Below are 22034 nucleotides of genomic sequence, written 5' to 3'. Positions count from 1 at the left end.
GATGCTTCATCCAACTAGGCACTCGAGTTTTCTTTTGACATTTTCTTGAGTTTGGAAAGCAAACCTCCCTTTTTGCCTTGGGTATGATCATCTGGGTGTATTACTTCTGCCTAGTAAAATGCAATCAGATTTGAGATGGAAAATGTTCTGTGCCTAGTCCTTCATTTACATCTTATATGTTAGCCCACACCTCTCTGGGGGTCTGCCACCTGTGCCGAGAACCCGTATATCATATTAAGCTAAGCTGAACCTCATTAGTCAGTAGTTATCTATCAGCTTTACTTCTTGCTAAAACTTTAGAAATCTCTCTGTTGCCAAAGTGTCTCTATTCTTTTGCTACTATGGGATTACAGGTTTTTTTTTTTTAACTTGTTTTCAGGAAGGAACATTGTAAGTGTCTGCAGCAAATCTGCCATATGTCTTCTAAGTAGTTTTGTTGTTGTTGTTTTTTATTTCTAGTGGGACGACCTGATCTCCTTGAAGACTTATTGTAGGGAATTGGTTTCTAGGTGAAAATATTCAAAGAAGACAGTACTCAGATAAGTAAAACACAAAACAAAACCAAAAAAATGAACCAACAAATTTCTTGTTTCACCGCTGTAAACAGGATTCTCAGTGGAACTAAGAAGCTATGTCCACAAAGCAAAGAAAGAATAAAAAGATTCATAAATAATATTTACAGACAACTGTCTGAGGAGGCCTATATATATATTTTTTATTTTACTCTCCTTTTTCCTTTACTCTTTCTATTTCTCATGTCCTATCCCTCCTCCCTTCTTCCTTTAGTCTGTCCCAGTCACCTCCAGCATACCACCAGCCACGCTCACTTTGACCTTCACCTGACTACGCCCACAGGGGCCGAGGGCAGGCTGCTGCTCTTGTTGAATGACCACAAAGTTTCCCAATGAAAACAGTGTTGCAGCGTGTGTCTTCTCCACCGGGGCCTTCCATGTCCCTGCCTTGTGTTAACCGGACTAAAAATAAAATCTGCCTGAAAAGTGGCCACCATACATCCTTATAGCTCCTGAGGAAGACACAAACAGTTAAATAATTATACAGTTAGCATTCATTGATTTAGGGACAGGTGAACATAAGCATTTACAAATATTGAAGTAGAACATACACAAATAATATACATATATTTGTGGTCTGTAAAACACTGAGTGTTCCTTCAGCCAGTTTATATTCATATTTTTCCACATTTCACTTTCCATTTTCCAAATGACATGATTTTTAAGTTTTTATCTTTATGATCTATGTGCCTCTCTGTAAGCTACATCAAGTATTATTTGGGGGTTGTATTAGGGTTCTTCAGAGGAAAAGAACCAGTAGGCATATAAGAAGGAAATTGTTATCGAATTGGCTCATGCTTATGGAGGCCAAGCAATACCATGATCTGCTATCTGCAAGCAAACACCGGGCAAGCTGGTGGTATGATTCAGGGTCAGTCTTAAGACCTGAGACTTGGAGGATTGGCAGTGTGAGACCTAACCTGAGTCCAAAGGCCCAACAACAAGGAAGGCCTACACCCGAGGGTGGGGGAAAACGCGTATCTGTACTCAGTTTGCTCATCCTCTGCCATTTTGTTCTTTCCAGGTCCTTGATGTATTGGATGAGGCCCACTCAAAGGTGAGGGTGATTTTTACCCAGCCTGCTGATCCAAATGCTCACATCTTCCATGTAGACCCCCACAGACACAGCCAGAAATACTGTTTTGCCAACAACCTGGTTATTATTTAACCCAGTCAAATTGACCCATAAAATTAAGCATCACAGGGTTTTCAGCATAAAATAAATAGATAAAAGTATAGCTAATCTTGAAGAAACATTTGCTGTGTAATTACTGTGGAGTAGAACCTATTTAAGGTCTAAGGACAAAATGACATGTTTTTTTTCTGCATAAATAAGCAGCTTACTTAGAAAGGAAGATGGGAGTAAATGACCGACAGGTATAGTGTATGCTAATGCCCGGTGTGATTGTACACACGCATTACCAAGAGGGAACCTGTTCTAAGACAGCCCACCTTCCCCAAACCAAAGACATGGCGGAGTGAGAGAGTAGGTGGGCATGGGATAGAGAGCATTGCTTCTGAGGTTCTTTCAAAGAATTTAAACTGTTAGAGTTGATTTCCCTGTCTGCATGCTCCCACTCGTCCACACTCAGTCGGTAAACCCTCCCCTCGGCACTAGCGCCAGCGCCCACACTGGCACATTCACACCTCTCCGCCACCACCACCAACGTTCCTATGACCTCCGCCTCTAGGCTTGAAAAGCGTGTTCTCCATTCTGCCATTAAAGTGGAACATTTCCTTCGCTACATAACACATTATACCACAGAGGACACTGTGCGTCACTGTCCTGTAGGCAAGCCGCAGCACATGGCTGGCATGCAAAGTATAGCACTCCACTGAAGCGTTTTCTCCTGTTTATTAAGAAAAAACTAAATAAAGCTTCGGAAGAGAGGTGGAGTGCTCGTTTGCCAAGGAATGTGACGTAGATGGAAACAAACTGGACACATCTTGAAATCACTGTCTGCTTTGTATTATAATTTATACATGGCCTTTGATTCATATTAGCGTTGGAATATTAACCTATTAATGACAGATATTATTCTTTCATAATAATTTATTATAATAATGAATTCTTCTTATTACGTGATTGATATTTCGTGAATTACATCAGCACTGTGGAAATGGGAAAACAGAAAACTTTTAATGCATAATTGAGATTTGATTTATTTTAATATTTTTAGCCTCAAGAGCCATAACTAGTAGTCAAAAAATAGTGCTTCTGAATATAGGCTTCACTTTATAGGCAATCATTTCTTGTTGAAACACACACACAAACATCTCTATAAAGCTATTTGCTTGTAGCAAATAATTTCCAATATTCTGCCTATGACTTACAATTTCCTGGGTTTGAGAAATAATGAGGACATTTCACAATGCTCAAATTCTGCAAGACTTATTATTCCTTATATATGTTAGATTACATACTTTCATCTATAGGGGAAGTGCATGACTAATGCATCGTTCAAATGTATATAATTTAGACAAATGACAGGTTGCTAGATAAATCTTGCAGATGCCAAGAATTTAAGCAGAAAACTCACTAACAGTTGGATTTTTCAGATCCTTTTGGGAACATCTGTGAAAAGAAATATTGCGACTTTTAACGAAACAGTATGAGCATACATGAAAGGCCCAGCAGGTTGGGGGATGAGAGACCATTTCCCCCTCCCCCAGCAAAGGGAAACGAATGAGCAGACGCTGTCTGTATCCTACCCACTGAGCTGGCAGTGCCCACGACTCCCAGTAACCTCTGTTGGACTTGTCACTTGCAAGACAAATTTGTTCATATATCATGACTCTCAGAATACCTTTTCGGCAACTGTATCAGTAATTAGCTATGCCTTGTTACTGCTCAAGGCATGTGTATCTGTCACGTTGATAAAAAGGTCTTTTTTTTTTTTTTCATTTCAACTAACATGTTAGCCTCTCAGCATTATAATGCCAGCAAAGAGCCACAGTGGTGATCAAACCCTCAGTGATGACCTTTAAAAACACATTGTTTGAGAAAAATAAGAAGCGGTATGCTATGCCACCCTACGGGGCACTAAAATTTGAGAGGAAACATAAACCTTGAAAGGAACATTTAGAATAATTTGGAAAGATGTTCTTCAGATGAGTTTTCTAACTGAGACAAGCAATATGAACTATTTTATGTAGAATTTTCAGGAAATTCTCAGTTGCTAAAACTTTATTCATGCATTGTTCATTATTAAACACTAAGAGATAATTGCAAGATAATTACAATTAATTCCATTGGGGGGATATAATTTTCGATGAGTATTTGTGTTTACAACAAATAAAAAGGCAGACATAGAATTATATGAATCAGAGATTCTCAGATTTGGATCATCAACAAAATTAAATGTAGTGTTGTTTTTTAAATAAAAATTCTCAGATCAAAACTTACTGGAACAAAATATTTTACCAGGAAGGAGTACCATAAAGTGAAGAGACAAAGCAAAAGTCTCAGATAAGCTATTTTTAAAAAATTATGTAAGTGATGTTATCGTTAACATTTCAGAGATATTTAATTGAAACAAGAAACATATTGGATCTGCTCCAAATCAATGAGACCAAATTAAAAATGAGCATGATATATAAACAGAAAGATTAGAAAAAAATAAAAATGGCCAATAAATACATAAACCTATACTGATCCCCATTTGTGATCAACAGAAGTGGAAACAGAATAATAATAATGTTTCTCTCATTACCTGACAGATTTGCAGAGTTAAATAAGAAATTTCAAAAGATCACCACTGCTTATGGTGATGGTATAAAAGATTTAACAGTATCATTGACTGTGGGTGACGTTGTTCATCTTATCAACTTTGAGGAGACCCATAAAAATACTTACCTGCAAATATAGTGTCATCATAAAGCAAACATGTTTACCGTATCTTCTAGGGCATCCTTGAATCACCCAAGATAGTGACTAAATAGCACATGCTTGGGTCTCAGTTTTGATTAGTTCAATTAATTATTAACTGTGAACATTTTCTGACTCATTTACTTGCAAAGTCAGTCCTACAGAAAACATAGTATGAGGGTTAAGAATGTACAAGGATGTTCATTGCAACTCTGCCTCTTGCAAAAACAAGGGCCATCTTAATGTGAATCAATTAACAAGAATAAGAAAGAATGAGATCTCAGATGCTTTGCAAAGTTATCACAGATAACCAGTTAAAAAACAAAGTAAATTTAAAATGTAACTATAATGTTGTCATGTATTCTCTAGAATGTTTCATTGCTTGGGAAAAATTGCCCAGAGTTTGACAGATCCATTGGTGTATTTTAGAATTTGGAGGGAAAGAACTAAAATCAGGGACACAAAAGGGGTACCTGGGTGGCTCAGTCAGTTAAGCATCAGAATTTGGCTCAGATCATGATCTCACGGTTCCTGAGGTGGAGCCCTATGTCAAACAGACCCACATTGAGCTCTGTGCTGACAGCTCAGAGCCTGCAGCCTGCTTCTGATTCTGTATCTCCCTGTCTCTCTGCCCCTCCCAACCTCATCACACTGTCTCTCTTCCTTTCAAAAATATATAAGCACTAACATTTATTTAATCAGACACATAGAATACCAATCAAGTGGAAATACACGAAGGGATCATTAAATGTGGAAAAGCTTGTGAAAAGAAACATCATCATCATCATACATTTGAATCAGCAGTGAAAATATTCAAGTAGCCAAGACAGAAGTATTGCTTTTTATACAAAGTTTTGGTTTCTTTAAAACAGGTTAATGTAGGCATAGTGCAGCGGATGTGGAAGCACTCGGCCCCTAGACACCAGAACTGGTAGTTAAAGGCTCTTGCCCGTAATTATTGAATCAAAAATTGCTACTTAAGTATTATTATGAAAAATTCAACCAAATACCAAAGGAAGCACCTAAAAGAGCCAACTTCTATAAAGAAAGAAGAGTCTGGACAGGTTGTAGGTATCGCTGATTTCAAATTTAAATCTTCAGCCCAACCAATTTTAAGATTCTTTTCAGTTTGCAAAATAAGCAAGATTGTGTTTCTCTATGTAGTTTGGTTGTTGGCCTGCTTGCACTTTTGTGGGGATAGGAGCTAGGTAAAACATATTTTTTCAAGTATTCTTTGTGTAATTCCCATTTTTAGGCATACACTGGAAAACGTATTTCCAATATTTCATTAGGAGATCCAAATTACTAACCTAGCTCTCGTAGGCTCCTAGGATTTTGTCCATAATTTCTACATTTGAAAAGAGTTGTTGGTGGATGTCGGGAGTGGCGGTGTGGAGGGATGCATGAAGGAAAAGGTTATAGAAAGATTATGTATTTCTGTATATCGGAAAATAACACAGTGAATAATTTCTCCTTTGAAGTCAGAAAAAATCAATTTTAATGCCTAGGCAATGTTAAATATAGTATTTTATGGATAAGATTTGAGAAAAGCAACTCCTCGATTTCTCCTATAGATTTTGTTCCCCTATGATATCAAATTAATGCTACTCATTGTTTCAGTACTAAGCTCTCATTCTCTTATTGTTTGAAAAGTAAGATGCTATCCCTTTTGGTTTAGCATCAAGAAAGAAGTTTTCTGAGCCAAGATATCTTTACTTAAGGGAAATTACACTTTCAGCGGAATATATCTAATACCAACTGACAAGTAATTTTATTGTTAGCATGCATTTTATGAATAATTCCCTATGAGATATGTAAACATGGGTGATTTTACTAATCAATATGAACCTCAGTTAAATACCTAAAAATGGGAATTACACAAAGAATACTTGAATTTACCCTTCCATTTGGGTTTATCATTTCTCCAAAATTTAACACAGAAATATGTCCAGATATATAAGTACAATGTCAATGATGTATTCAAAATACAAAAAAAAAATAACAGCATTACAATTTGGCCTTATAACTGGGTTATAAAATCAACTTCTAAAAAATTACAAAAAATGATCTAAAACAATGATCTTTATTTGCCTGGAAACATTAGACACACAATAAATTCTCCAGTATTTATTCTCTAAGGCATTTATACAATACTATTTTTCTTTTTGTTTCAAATGGAAAGAACCAAAAAGACCATCACACCCAAATCATAATCAATTTGCACTGACAGGATGGCATCAACATCAGCCATGCCATATGCCTGACTATAAAATGAAATGATTAGCATGTACCCCCTGAACAGTAGATTACTAATTTATTTTGCATGTATTAAAGCCCGTTAATGGGAAGTCACAGAAATCTGCAAATGCATACATCCATTTTTGGAATGACTGTATCCATCATGTCCAACAGCTTTCTCATACCCTTTTGTAATTCTGCAAACGCCCAGCCCCTCACCCACCCCTAGTCATTGATCATCATACTTTCATGTAGGCAAGTTTGTATTTTCTAGTGTTTTACATAAATGGAATCATACAGTATACATTCTTATTTTTGACTTTCCCTCAGCATAATCATTTTGAGATTGGTCCATGTTATGGGTATCAGTGGTTCATTTTTTATTGCTGAGTGGTATTCAATCCTACCACATGTTTTCCAATTACCTGATCACAGACATTAGGAATATTTCCAGTTTGGAGTTAATACTAATCACAGCTGCTAGAAACACTGATATGTCTTTATACCAACACAAGGTTTTGTCGGGAGCCGCCACGTTTCCTGGCTGCCTCAGGCAAGGATTATCACTCTTGGGGGGGGGGGAGTGAACCAGTAAACAAGATTTGCATCTGGAGGCTGGAGATTGCCATTTCCTGGTCCAAGATTTTGGAGTTGGTCATGCTGGGCCAGACGTAGAGTGGCCAAGGTGCACAAAAGATCAAAACCGCATTTTGGATTATTCAGTGCTAGCTCCTCCTCCCCAGCATTGCTGAGGCAAGTCTGGGCGCTTCTTTAGATATGCATTTGATTCTGTTTACCTTGTAACCAATCCGGGTCAGTTCTCCGCCCCAAAGTTCTATATAAGAGGAATTATTTTCTTAATAAAAGAAGGAAGAAGAAGAATAAAGGAGACAGAGGCTTGATCAGAAACGGTGTGTGCTGTCTTCACTATCTGCGTCTCTCCCTCCTGCCCTGTTTTTCTCTCCCTCCCTCAGGAAAAGAACCCGTGAGGATTTTCTGCCCTGCTGGCCAGGGCGGGACACGACAAGGTTTTATTCATCTTAGGCAAATCCCTAGAAGTGAAAGGGTTGCATCATGTGGCAGAAAGATGTTTAATTTATTTTAAAAAGAGATACCTAAAAACTATGAAACTATATTCCATAGTGGTTCTACCAATTTAGGCTCTTACCAGTTGTGTGCGATTGTCAGTGACTAAAAAGCTGGACAAAAACTTAATGTGGTCAGTCTTTTTAATATAAAGATATTTTAATAGGTGGTCCAATAGGTATCTCATTGGGGTTTTAATGTATCTGAAAATCATTACAGACTAATCATCTTGGGCATCTTCTCATATGCTTAGTATCCTTTGGTTAAATATCTGTTGGCTCCTTTGTTTAAGTTTTTATTTTATTATTTTTAAGTTTACTTATTTTTGAGAGAGACAGAGACAGTGTGAGTGGGGTAGGGGCAGAGACAGGGAAAGAGAGAGAGAGAGAGAGAGAGAATCCCAAGTAGACGCTACACCACTGACTGACACAGAGCCTGATGTGGGGCTAGAAGTCACAAAACCATGAGATCATGACCTGAGCCAAAACCAAGAGTCAGACACCTAACCAACTGAGCCACTCAGGCGCCCTTCCTTTGTGTTTAATTGCATATTTTGTTTTATTATTGAGCCTCTGAGTTCTTTTATATTCTGGGTGTGTAAGTTGCAAATATTTTACCCTAGTAAATAGCTAGTTTACTCAGCCTCTTAAATTGTCTTTCAAAGAACAGAAATTCTTAATTTTGATAAAGTTGAAAATAAACAAAGTGTACTAAATATGACAGATATTTTTAAATATATTGAATCTAGTTATATATCTTAAGATATAATTTATCTTAGTATATATATATATAGTGCATTAGCTTGAAAATGTGTAATCTGACATGCTACCACGACTTTCTCTATAAATGCCGATTAAGTTAGATTAATTGAGAGTATTTTCAGACTTTTCTGTGGCTAATGGTTTGTTGTCCACTTCTCCCACCAATTATTGGGAGGGAATGTTAAAATCTTTGAGAATAATTGGTAATTTTTCTACTTCTCCATTCAGCGTTCTCAGTTCTTACTTCATGTCTTTAACAGCCTTATTACAATATATTTCACATATCATAAAATTCACCCATTTAAAGTGTACACTGCTGTGTTTAGAATATTCACAGAGTACTACAACTATTACACAATTTTATTTTAGTACACTTTCTTCACTGTGAAAGAAGCTCTACAACCTTTAGAAGCCCCTCCACTCGCCTTGCTCCTGCTCCCCAGATCCGTAACCAATAATCTACTTTCTCCATAGCTCTGCATATGCTGACATTTTCTAAAAAATGGATCATACAGCACATGGTCTTTGAAATTGCCTTATTTACCTTTGCAAGGTGTTCTCAAGGCTCATGTTTTCTGTCATGTGCATCTGTGCATCACTCCTTTGTGTTGCGGAATGATATTCTACAGTGCGAATATGTCACATTTTGTTTAACCATTTGCCAGTTAATAGATACCTGACTTGTTTCCACTTTGGGATTGTTTTGAATAATGCCACTATGAGCATTCTTATACGCATTTTTGTGTGGGTATTCATTTTCACTGGTAGATATCAAGGAGTGTAACTGCTGGCTTCCATTGTAACGATGTCTGTGGTTCTGAGAAACTTCTAGTTGCCTTGCATAGTAGCTTCAACACTCTACATTCTCAACAGCATTGCATAAGGTTTTTAATTTCTCCACATCTTATGCAACACCAGTTGCTGTCTGTCTTTTTTAATTTTAGCTATTTTGTTGGGTAGAAAGTGAAATCTCCTTGCGGATTTGATTTACATTTCTCTATTACATAATGAGGTCGAGTGTATTTTCATGTGCCCAGCAGCCATTTGTAGATCACCTTTGGGGAAATATCTATTCAAATATTTTACCCCTATTTAAATTGGGTTATTTATCATTGTGATGATGATGACAATGATGATGATGATGGTGATGATGTTCTAAGCGTTTATATAACTTTTAGTATCTGATAAGGGATATAAGACATATATCAGATATATGATTTGAAAATATTTTTCTATGCTAAATGGATGTCTTTTCATGCTCTTGATGTTTACATTTATAATACAGAACATTTTAATTTTGATAAAATCTTATTTATCAATATCATCTTTGGATGCTTGTGTTTTTGGCATAATACCTAAGAAAATATTGCCTAACCAAGGTCATGAATATTTATTCCTATGTTTTCTCCAAGAGTTCTTGAGTTTCAGTTTATACATCTAGGGTTTTAATCAGTTTTGAGTCAAATGTGTTTATTATGTAACAGGGGTCAAATTTCACTCTTTTACATGTGGATATCCAGTTGCCCAGTATCATTTTTTAAAAAGTGTATTCCTTCAAGGGAATTGTCTTAGCATCCTTGTAAAACTCAATTGACCGTATACACAGTGTTTTATTACAGTGCTTTCAGTTCCATTCCATTCATCTATATGCTTAACATTATAGCGCAGCCACATCATTTTGATTACTGTAGTCATGTATTAAGTTTAAAATCAGGAGATAAAAGTTCTACAAATTTGTTTTTGTTTTTTTTTTTTTCAAAATCATTTAACCATTTGGGTCACTTGTAGTTCTTTGTGTTCCTTAAGATTAACTAGTCAATTTCTGCAAAAGAACAGCTGGGATTTTGAAAGGAATTGTGTTTAATCTGTAGATGAATTTGGAGGCGTATTGTCATTTTCACAATATTAAGGTTTCCTATTCATAAACATGAATTATCTTTCCACACATAAAGATATTTGATATTTTTCAAGAATATTTTGTGGATTCCAGTGTAGACATCTTATACGTTTTTTAAATTAAATTTGACCTTAAGTATTTTATTCTTTTTGATATATTAGTGAACAAAATTGTCTTCTTAATTTTATTTTCAAATAGTTTAATGCAGTGTGTAGAAATAACATTGCTTTTTTAAAATGTTTCTCTTGAATTCTCTAACCTCCTATTAAGTTCTAATAGTTTTTTAGCGGATTCCTTATGATTATCTTTATGTAGGATTATTTCTTGTGTAAATACATGTAGTTTTACTTACTGCCCCTCCCCCCTTATCTGGATGATTTCTATTTTTCTTTCTTGTTCAATTTCCTTGGTTAGAACTCCCAGTACAATGTAGAGTAAGAGTGTTGAGAGTGGACATTCTTGTCTTGTTCTTGATCCTAGTGGAAAAGTTTTAAGATTGTCACCATTAGAGAGTTCATCATTAAATATGTGAGTTTACCATCGATGCCTTTTATCAGGTTGAGGACATTCCCTTTTATTCCTTTTTCTATGGAGACCAAAAATTCAAGGTATAAAGTCTTTGTTTGAGCTTTTCAAAAACATGGTATCTTGCAATAAGAATTAACTATGTAAAGAAATAAAAGTGTGTGTGTATTATATAAAATGTGTATATATAGTGCATATATATAAGCATACTATATATAATATTTATATATGTCATATATATTATAACAGCATGTAAAAAAAGACCAGTTTAATTTTTGGATTCATAGAAATAAAATCACAAAATTAGCATGCATAATTTAGTGAATAGATAATAAGTGCCATCAAAATAAATCAAATTATATCAATTTCAAATAAGGCAGTATAATAGTTTGAATCTAAAATTCATACACAAATTCAAAGGGCCAAAATAGCCACAGAAATTTTGAGAGGAACATAAAGTTATAATATGTGCATTTTCAGATATTAAATTACTATAAATTTATAATTATTAAAACAATGTGTATTGTAACATGAGTAAAAAAATTATCGATGACATAAAATAGAGAGATCAGACCCAAATTTATTCTCATATAATACTTGTAAACATTTGCTGGATTTTACATAAGTTTAACACTTCAATACACTGGGAATAATACCACCTTTTATATAAATGGTACTGACTCAGTCAGATGTACCTCAATCATACCAAAGATCACTTCCAGATGGCATGCACATATTAAAGTAAAAGGTAAAGCCAAAAAGACAAAAATGTGAAACATCCTCTAATCTCAAAGTTGGCAAAGATTTCTTCAATAAAACTCAAAATCACTTACTGTAAAGGAAAATATGGTGAACTGGATTATATTAAAATTCAAATTTTCTATCCATTAGACATCACCAACAGGAGATTGAAAAAGCAACCCATAGTGAAAGAAAACATTTCCAATGCATTTATTCAACAAATCTACATGCCCAGAATATATAGTAAAATTCTACAAATCAATACGAGCAGACAACCCTATAGGAAATTATCAAAGATGTAAGCAGACATATGGCACAAGATAGCCATATTATTAATAAGTATATGAAAATGGATTCTTGGGTTTTAAAACCACTTTACTGAACTGTGATTGATATACAAACAGCTGCACATATTTAAGGTGTACAACTTGATGAGTTTGGAGCTAAGTGTACATCCAGGAAACCATCGCCACAATCTATTTCACAAACATATACATCAGCTTGTGGTGAAACATACAATGGAGCAATTTTTAGCCTTTAAAAAAAGGAGGGGAGCCTGCTATTTACAACAACATGAATGGACCCAGAGAACATTGTGCGAGGTGAAGTAAGGCAGACACAGAAAGACAATTACTACATCATGCTGCTTGTCTGAGGAACTTACATAGCCCAATCTCATAGAAGCAGAGGATAGACTCATAGTTGTCAGGGGCTGGGGGAAGGGTAAAACATGGTGAAATTAGTCACTATTATTCATACAATAATGAAATATATTATTCATACAATAGTGAAATGCAAACTAGAACCAGAATACAATTATACCATGTACTATCAAATGGCCCTTAAAAAGGAAGCAACAATTAATAAAACCAAAAAAATATATAAAAGAACCACACAAAATGTTAGTAAGACACAGACAAACTTAAAGTCTCTGGCACTGCTATCGAAATATTAATTGGTGAAAACGCCTTTGAACCACTTTGGGAAACTCTGGCGACATCTGCTAAAGCGCTGTCATGTTCTAGCAATTCTGTTCCTGTATGAAGACCCAAAGAAGTGCATACTTATGTGTCCCAAAGATACATTCTAGGATGTTCACAACGGCACTTCTTATGACACTGACAAGCTGCAAATGGAACTAGTGTCCATCATCGCGTAGTGGTGTATTTATGAAATGGAACTCAGTGATGTCACGGACCTGCAATCCGCAGTTCTCTGCACAAGGATGAATACAGCCACAGAGAAAGGGACAGATATTGTATGATTTGATTTACCTACATACAGTTACATAAACCAAGCAAAACTACTGTGCACTGGTAAAGGTCAGGAGGAGAGACCGTGATTGGAAGAGAGCACAAAAGAAGCATCTGAGTATTGGACCTGTTCTTGTTCTTGATCTCCTGGAGATGCTTATGCAGGGGAGCTCACTTTGTGAGCATTCATTGATGCACAAGTGTAACATGTACTACTTTCTGAATGTAATTTAATAAACATAAATGCAAAAAAAGAATATGATCTGGAAGATGTTAGTCTGGATAATGCACAAGACAATAATCCTCACCTCTTTCCAGCAATATTTAATCGCTCAAAAGACCAGTTAATGTTGCTTTTCCCCAGCCTTTTCCTTGGAACATTCTAAGACAGATATCATTATACCTCTCAGTAAGTCTTGTGGTTTCCTGACTTACTTATTTCTAAAACAACATAGTCCATTAGCCACTGGGTTGGCTTTGTTTGAAGGTCTTCATTTTGAGTGAGAAATATAACTCTTCTTTTATGAAATACATTGGGTTCTAAGAATTAACCAAGATTTTAGATTTGGGGGGCAGGGGGTTGATTCTCTTTATGTAGGAAACAGATTGTATCCATCACTCGTCCTGAACTTACACTTTTGTTCTCAGTTTTTAAAAGGAAAATTTGAAAAAAGTAGATAATATGATAAATGAAAATACAGAAAGGAGTAATAAAAGAGAGTCTTCTACAAGTGTCACTTGAGATTACTTCTCTGATTTATATTTCAGTCAAATCATGGCAAGAGTATCAAGCATGAGGGTACTGGTGATTAGGATCAGGATTAAGTGGGTGGAATCACTTAAAGCTGAAAACAGAACCACCAGGGCGCCTGGGCGACTCGCTCAGTTAGGAGTCCACCTTCGGCTCAGGTCAGGGTCTCACAGTTCACAGTTTGGGCCCCGCGTCAGGCTCTGTGCGGACAGCTCAGAGCCTGGAATCTGCTTCAGATTCTGTGCCTCCCTCTCTCTCTGCCTCTCCTCCCCATGCTCTGTCTCTCTCAAAAAGAAATAAAAACATAAAAAAAAATTAAACAGAATTACTGATGCAAATTTTCAGACTGTGTTCCTGATCAGATAATTCTCAGATAATGATAGAAACTCACAGATTCCAGTCACTTCTGGTAGAAGCTGAATCTGGATAATCAGACTCACCACTAGGTGGTCACTTTGTGCAGGCCACAACTCAGAACAATGCACACACTCTCACGAGTATATATTTTTAAATATTATTTTTATTCATTTTGAGAGAGAAAGAAAGAACATGAGTGGGGTAAGGGCAGAGAGAGAGGGAGAGAATTCCAGGCAGGCTCCCTGCTATTAGTGCAGAGCCTGACACAGGGCTCTATTTCATGACTGTGACAACATGATCTGAGCTGACAGCAAGAGCTCGACACTTAAAACAGAGCCACCCAGGCACCCTGCTCACTGGTATATTATTATATATATAGTTTATTTTTGAGATGGAGAGAGACAGAGCATGAGTGGGGGAGGGGCAGAGAGAGAGAGGGAGATACAGAATCGGAAGACAGGCTCCAGGCTCTGAGCTAACTGTCAGCACAGAGCCCAACACGGGGCTCGAACCCAAGAACCGTGAAATCATGACTTGAGCCGAAGTCGGACGCTTAACCAACTGAGCCACCCAGGCGCCCTGCTCACAAGTATATTCTTAATAAACATGCTATGTGGGCCTTTTAACCAAACTTCTCTTCATTTGATTTTGGGAAAACAGACTTCTCAACCTAAAGGCATAGTAGCATTTGGAGGTTAATAGTCATATATGCACTTGCATTAAAGAATCTGTTTATCTAAAACTCATTCTACATGCTAGCATTTCATCAAATTATAGTTTTTGCATCCTTGGCATGTCCTTGGCAAGGAATTCAGCTCATTTGCTTTTGTAAAAAATTATAATTGCTTAGAAATAGATGAATAATTCTTGGCTTACGATGTTTGATGAAATAATAGAAATAGGAAAGAAGAAAACAAATAAAACTCTCTCTCTATATATATATATATGTGTATATGTATATATACACATATTTGTATTTGCATATGAATGTATATATTGACATATATGTCAAGAACAAATTAAATTGCTCATAATGTCCAGTATTTATTGCTTTCCCAAATTGGTCTCATTTTGGAAAGACAAGAACTGTAATAGGAGCCATTCTAGACCATATGGAACTGCATAATTTATCAGGGATGCAGCCAGATTCAAGGAAAATAAGTGATTGTGTTTCACAACCTGGAGAGTCCCTTTCACAAGGAGGATTACAGGATGAGTCTGCTCATCCTTACATGGGTTCTGAGGGTTTTCACTGGATTTTATAAAATGGCAGAACAGTATGATGATGACAATTCTTTTCAAAGTCTTAAATACACAGTGTGGTGCTGCCTTTTTGCTGCCAGTTCAAGGGAAGCTTGTTTGCCAGACTGTGAGAGGTTTCCATATTGGTTGTGTCAATCAGGATATTGTAGTCTTTATTTTTTCCCAAGATGGTGTTTTTGTAATTTCCAAACTTCATTTTTCAAGGCAAGTTGTTTCTTAGATGAGTTGATTTTCAACCTAGGCATGAGCAGGAAATATATATATGTATACATATATATATATACACATACACATATATATTCTGAAACACACCTGAGACATACCAAATGCTCTTTGACTTATTTTTTGTTCATGAGCTTTGCCATTTTTTCCTTACAAACTGACATGGATGGAATTATAGCTCCCCCAATTCAGCCCTAACTCCTACTACCTCACAATGTGACTGTTTTTGAAGAAGGGGGCTTCAAAGAGAAAATTAAGTTAAAATGGAGCTGTCAGAATGGGCACTAACCTGATCTGACTGGTGTCCTTATAAAAGAAGAAATTTGGACAGAGAGACATCATGGATGCTCACACAGAGGAAGACAATGTGAGGACACAGCAAGAAGGTGGACATCTAAAAGGCATGGAGAAAGGCCTCAGAAAAACAAACCCTCTTCCCCCACTCCATCTCACACTTGCTCTCTCTCTCTCTCTCTCTCTCTCTCTCTCTCCTCTCTCTCTCTCACATAGACAAAAAGAAAAACTTTTTTAACAAACTATAGAAATGATCCCTGAAAGTATAGTCTTAGAAAAACTTTTTTAAAAAGTTGGAAATGAACACACATAGTGTTAGCTGAGTCCACAAATGTAATTATACCTCTTTTGACTTTTGGATGCTGATAGGGAACACCTTCCCTCTTGTTCTCGGTGTCCTTGTAACCCTGAGGAGCAGCCTCCAAGATGGTGACACCTGCTCTTTGCCAGAATGCTCAGGCTGCAACCTGGGTTCTCAACGCTCCAGAAAGGCTCTCACTGGAAGAGACAGTGGCACTCCCTGATTTTAAGCCATAAAAACACAGAGTTCTGTCAATGCTTCACTGTTTCTTTCTTTTTTTAAGTTTTAAATGTTTATTTAAAAATATTTTTTAATGTTCATTTATTTTTGAGACAGAGAGAGACAGAACATGAGCAGGGGACAGGCAGAGAGAGAGGGAGACACAGAATCAGAAGCAGGCTCCAAGCTCTGAGCTGTCAGCACAGAGCCCAATGCAGGGCTTGAACCCACCAACTGTGATATCATGACCCGAGTCGAAGTCGATGCTTAACTGACTGAGCCACCCAGGCACCTCCTTGCTTCACTGTTTCTAAAAGCTAATAAAGTTCTTGAAAGCCAGCTTCCCACTTCAGATTAAACACAACATCTTAGGAAAGACTAAAAGCTTGTGAGTCCGCCATTATTCTGGGTTTTTCCATGGATGTCCATATTCTGATTTGAATTTCTGACTAGTAATGTCTCATAGGAAGATGCCGTCTTGAACATTATATAAAGAAAGAGCTTATAATCGAACTGATTACCCACCTGGACACTTGACCAAGAGAGCTTCTAAGGTTCTGTGCTCATTTCCCTGGTTCTTCGTGGTTCCCAGGGATGTTCTGTGACTCTGTCACTGAATGATTAAGGAAGAAATAAGTCAAACAAACATTTGTATTAGATTTTATATTTTACAGAATGTTCTCTACTCAAATTGTTCTACACTACTGTTCTCAAATATCTAAAATTCTGTCAGACCATTTAACTTAAAAACATACAAAGCTATACTTAAAAGAGCATTTTTTTGTTTCAGTTTTCAAATAATTAAGAGCTAGTTTCTGGAATTTGAAATGATGTTGCATATTGCCACTAATGGTATTCATGAAAAAAAATTCTTCATTACCACTTGGAAAGAGTGTATATGAGAAATATAGACACACTCTAAACATTAAGAACATCAGTTTGCCCTTGATTGTGTGGTACATTTGTGTTATTAACAGAGTTATTACACAGAATAGACTTACCAATAGAATTACTTTCCAAGTTTATTCCTGTAATAGGGTCTGAGATAAAGAGCTTCTGTAAACGCATATTCACATTTTTGTGAATGTTGTTCTGTGAAGCTGCTTCAAAAATTACATGAATTGGTTCTCTTAATGGCTCATTTCTTTCAGGTGCACTGTGATGGGCGCATTTCTTGGGTCTCCATAGCACAGGATCTACAGCCCAAGGTTCTTGTCCCTGGAAATGAATTCTACTTTTGCAACCTCTATAGGAAGCAAAGGTGACACAAGTGAGTTCATGTTGAATAAATCATCTTCTTTAACTTTAAGATTACAGTGACAGCTAAAAGTACCTTGTATACTGCTTAATGGGATGGATGACATTTTCCCTTATATGTATGATACTTATAATCACTTTTGTTCCTTGAGCTTCTCTCTAGTGCCCTAAAATATGAATCATTGAGTTACTATTATCCAAAGTAAGCTTTACAATATTTTAAGAGGCTCTGTCAATTTTTGACTGATTATGCCACTAATTTTCCACTTGACTGTTCTCTTTAAATAATTCTTCCAGGATTATTCCAGGGAATTCTGGTTTATGGTTAAGGAAATAACTCAGGATTATATTACCGTTATCTGGACTGACAGAGAGCCTGGAAACTAGTTTTTACAGAACTTTATGAAAATATCTGGTTCTGGGTTTCATGTTTCAGATGTAAGGAATTATGTCTAGTACTAACTTGACTCTCAGTGACATTCATATTCCATTTTTAGTGGTAGTTCAGTCTCAGAGAAGAAATACCCCCTTCCCTCCCATTTCCCAAGAAAGTGATAATTTAGAGAATGTCGACTTGGCAAATATTTTAAATTCTTGGAGTGATTCTGACACTCATACTCCAGCATCTACCAAAAATATATAAACAAGCACATGCAATCATAAAAACAAAAATAATGGAAATAGTAAACATTTAGTTTCTGGGATGATAGGAAGTGTCTCTCAATTAAACAGATGATTGCTGAGTACCTGATAAAACAATTTCCAGCTCTGGACTTCTCTTGCTGGCTTTCAAAATGAAAAAGTATTATTCTGGAATTATCCTGGAAGACGTTGAACTTCATCAAAACACTCTATTCTTTGCATGCCCATCTCTTTCTCTTTCTGCAACACCCGTTTTAACACTTGGACCCAAAACAAACCGAAAACATAAAGATCAACTGAGTTTTTTTACGGTAAAACACAGCCAGACAATAAATCAGTGGAATATCTGAAGTCCTTTGCATATTTTAAGATCAAAATCAATATTAATGACATTTTTGGCTTGAGTTGCTCATGTATTATTGTTAGTCTTCAAATTTTTACAACACATAATGTTAAAAGTTCACATAATGATCTTTCTTGTGGAAAAAAGATAATATTTCAATTAAAAAACAGAACAAACGATATTGAAGCTTCTTTTAAAAGTTGGTAAGGTTTATTTTTGAGAGACAGAGAGAGACAGAGACAGAGAGCATGAGCAGGAGAGGGGCAGAGAGAAAGGGAGCTGTAGAATCTGAAGCAGGCTCAAGGCTTTGAGCTGTCGGCTCAGAGCCTGATGTGGGACTCGAACCCATGAACCACAAGATTATGACCTGAGCTGAAGTCAGATGCATAACCTACTGAACCACCCAGGCACCCTAAAGCCTCTTTTATAGTATCAGAGGCAAATATTTCTGACATATTCCAAGCGAGTGTGTATTTTGTCTAATGTGTTTGTAGTATAATAGCAGATAATCTTAGAAAACTAGATCTGGCACATGGTAGATACTCATTAATATTTTACTGAATGAATGGATGAAAGAATGAATAGAATGGAAAACTATCTTCTACTAAATGGAATATTTATCTCTGAAATGCCTTTAAAATCTTTGAAACTTCAAGATGGTTAGCTCCTTAATTTCAAGGCTTAATCAAAGTGTACAATTCTTAGGATCCCCTAGGTGAAAAATGGAAGTGCATTCAATAATGTTAACTGAGGTTGATAATAAATATCAAAGAGAGGATTGAAGCATTACACAACAAATAACTGATCCAGCCATTTATGTTTAAAATATATTAAAAACATGTGAGGGATTTATTTGTGTTTTCTAACTTGTTACATTTTCAAATGCTCAATATTTTGTGATTTAATTATCTTTAGTGTAATTAAGAAGTACTAATTATTCAGTTCACTCCTAAGTGAATAGTAAGTAATGAGGGAGTGATTTTAAAGTTACATACAAATAAAAATAAAATCATTTGGGCATTGTCATACAAAATATTTTTTTCTGTTATAAAGATAGATAATTGAGAACAGTAAAATGTGAAGTATATGTTCTTTAAAATCTAAAAAGGTATTCAAGTCCATCTTCTGATTTGTTTGGAAGGCAGAGAGTAGAAAACATTCTAAACAAAACTACCATTCAACCATATGTTCTAAGAATGTACTTACTTTAGTTCAAATGAATTCTATGGGAGTTGGCAAAGTACAAAAAAATTACTTATAGGAATCAAGAGACTTGAATTCAAATCTCAGTTCTGATATGTGCAAGCTTCATAATCTGAGCAAGTCACCTACTTGATGTTTGTCTTATTCATAAAATAAGAGTTGGATTTTATTATTGGTTCTCAAACTTGGGTGCACCTTGAAATAGTTTGTTGAGTTTTTAATTTATATCTTTTTTTAAATAGATGTCTCCTTGTTTTTTCTGATTTGTGATGGCTTTTTAAACTTTTCCTCATCTCTCATGAGTTTAATGCTTTTGAGGAATAGACACTTAGGTATTATGAGGAATATTGCAATTCAGATATGTATGATGTTTTTGATAAGATTAAATTCTGATTATACATTTGGGACATGAATAACATCAGGGGTGATATGCTCTCTTTAGTGGATGGTGTCAACATGCTTTATTATTTGCGGTATTTACCTTGAACATTTGGTAAAGGTAATGCCTACCAGATTTTCACTCTGTAAAATTGTTATTTTTCTAGACAAAACTACAGAGCTAGTAAAATGATCAGTGTTTGCCAGTTGAGAGGAGAGACGAATGCGTGGAGGGGATATTTAGGGCCTTGAAACTTCTCTGTATGATAATGATGCATCCGGTCCTTGCACATTTGTCCAAACCCATGGAACATATGACACCGAGTGACTCTGGTGTCACTATGCATTCTGGGTGATAGTGATGTCTCGGTGAAGGCTTCACTAAATAAATTGGAAGGCTAGGAGCCTTGAAAACTGAGAACATCAGTGTAATCTAAGGTCAATGTTGGGAATTGGAAATAAGATTCAGACCATCAATTTGGGGAGGATGGGCAGTGTTGTAGGAGGAAAACCAAGAGAATATAGTGACCTAGAAGCAAAGAGAATACAATTTCATTTTTTCTTCAATTAAAAAATTTTAAATGTTTATTTATTTTTGAGAGAGAGAGAGAGAGAGAGAGAGCGTGCATGAGCAGGAAAGGGTCAGAGAGAGGGAGATACAGAATTAGAAGCAGGCTTCAGGCTCTGAGCTGTCAGCACAGAGCCTGACACAGGGCTCAAACTTACCGATTGAGAGATCATGACCTCAGCGGAAGTCCAACAGTCAACCAACTGAGCCACCCAAGCGAAATACAATTTTGAAAAGACAGAGGCAACTTCACCAGTGCTGCCGTGTATTGTAAGATGAAAATTGAGAATTGAGTCTTGGATTTGGCAAGTCAGTGCTGACTTTGACAAAAGCATTTTCAATGGGGTAATGAGGTGACAAAGGACCAACCGGGATGCATTTAAGAAATAATAGGAAAAGAGAGATTAAAAGATAATAATGCCCAATGGTTCGTGGGAGGCATTTTGCCATAAAGAAATGTAAATTAAAGGAACAGTGACTGATGAAGAAGGTAATACAGGCTTCTTTGTGTTCCTTTCACTTTTATTGAGATATAATTGACATGCAGCATTGTATAAGAAGAGTAAGGCCTACAATGTGTTGGTTTGAGAAACTCATATATTATGATATGATTAGCTAATACCTCCATCTGTCTCTTTCTTTTTTGGGGTGAACCCATTTAAAATCTACCTTCTTAGCAACTTTCAAATAGATAATACGGTATTGTTAACTATGTTCACAATGCTGTACATTAGATACCCAGGACTTATTCATCTTCCAAGTGAAATTTTGTACCCTTTGAAAGAAGCTTCTTGATGTTAAAATACCATTTTTAATTAAGTGAAAATGGGAATGGCTGAATTCATGAGTGAAAAGCACGTAAAAGTATTTTTCCTTTATTCTAACCATGTATAATAATAATAGCATATATAATGATAGCATCATCCAGTTTGAGACCTACTTTCAGATTCTAATATTTCCAGTTTTCAGTTCACCTCAATATTTCAACATGTTTCTTACCTTGTGCTTACATTCTTTGACTAGAAGTTGTAATAAAGAAAAATAAAGGAAGCCGTTAGTTAAATGTGACTGTATGTCTTGAAGTAATCATACATGCATGGAGCCCTCACTCAATTCTAAACTTTTACTGGCTTGACAATAAGTTATGTATGATGATTATGATGCTATGTGATATGACCATTTTGTGACTGCTGAATGTGTACCTGCCTACACAGTCTGATGGAAAACAGTCTCTGTAGGGATGATTTTTTTCATGTGGCTGTTAGCTATGTTGGCTCAGTAGGCATCTGTATAAA

General features: G+C 36.1%; 1 long non-coding RNA gene and 1 other non-coding gene across 2 annotated transcripts; both read right to left on the bottom strand.

The window, feature by feature from the left end:
• Nucleotides 1–15148: 15148 nt before the first annotated feature.
• LOC115290440 lies at nt 15149–17567 on the bottom strand. The gene is made up of 5 exons (XR_003908091.1): nt 17350–17567; nt 16874–16961; nt 16172–16326; nt 15824–15928; nt 15149–15549 (listed from the first exon to the last, which is right to left on the bottom strand). It is a non-coding gene; the product is annotated as an uncharacterized LOC115290440 (long non-coding RNA).
• On the bottom strand, nt 15883–16101 carry LOC115290881. The gene has a single exon (XR_003908268.1). It is a non-coding gene; the product is annotated as a small nucleolar RNA U3 (small nucleolar RNA).
• Nucleotides 17568–22034: the final 4467 nt, after the last annotated feature.

This window comes from Suricata suricatta, chromosome 4, assembly GCF_006229205.1.
Source record: "Suricata suricatta isolate VVHF042 chromosome 4, meerkat_22Aug2017_6uvM2_HiC, whole genome shotgun sequence".
In the NCBI taxonomy this organism is placed as follows: domain Eukaryota; kingdom Metazoa; phylum Chordata; class Mammalia; order Carnivora; family Herpestidae; genus Suricata; species Suricata suricatta.
The sequence above is the reverse complement of the archived record's forward strand: the minus strand, read 5'-3'. Positions and strand labels throughout refer to the sequence as shown.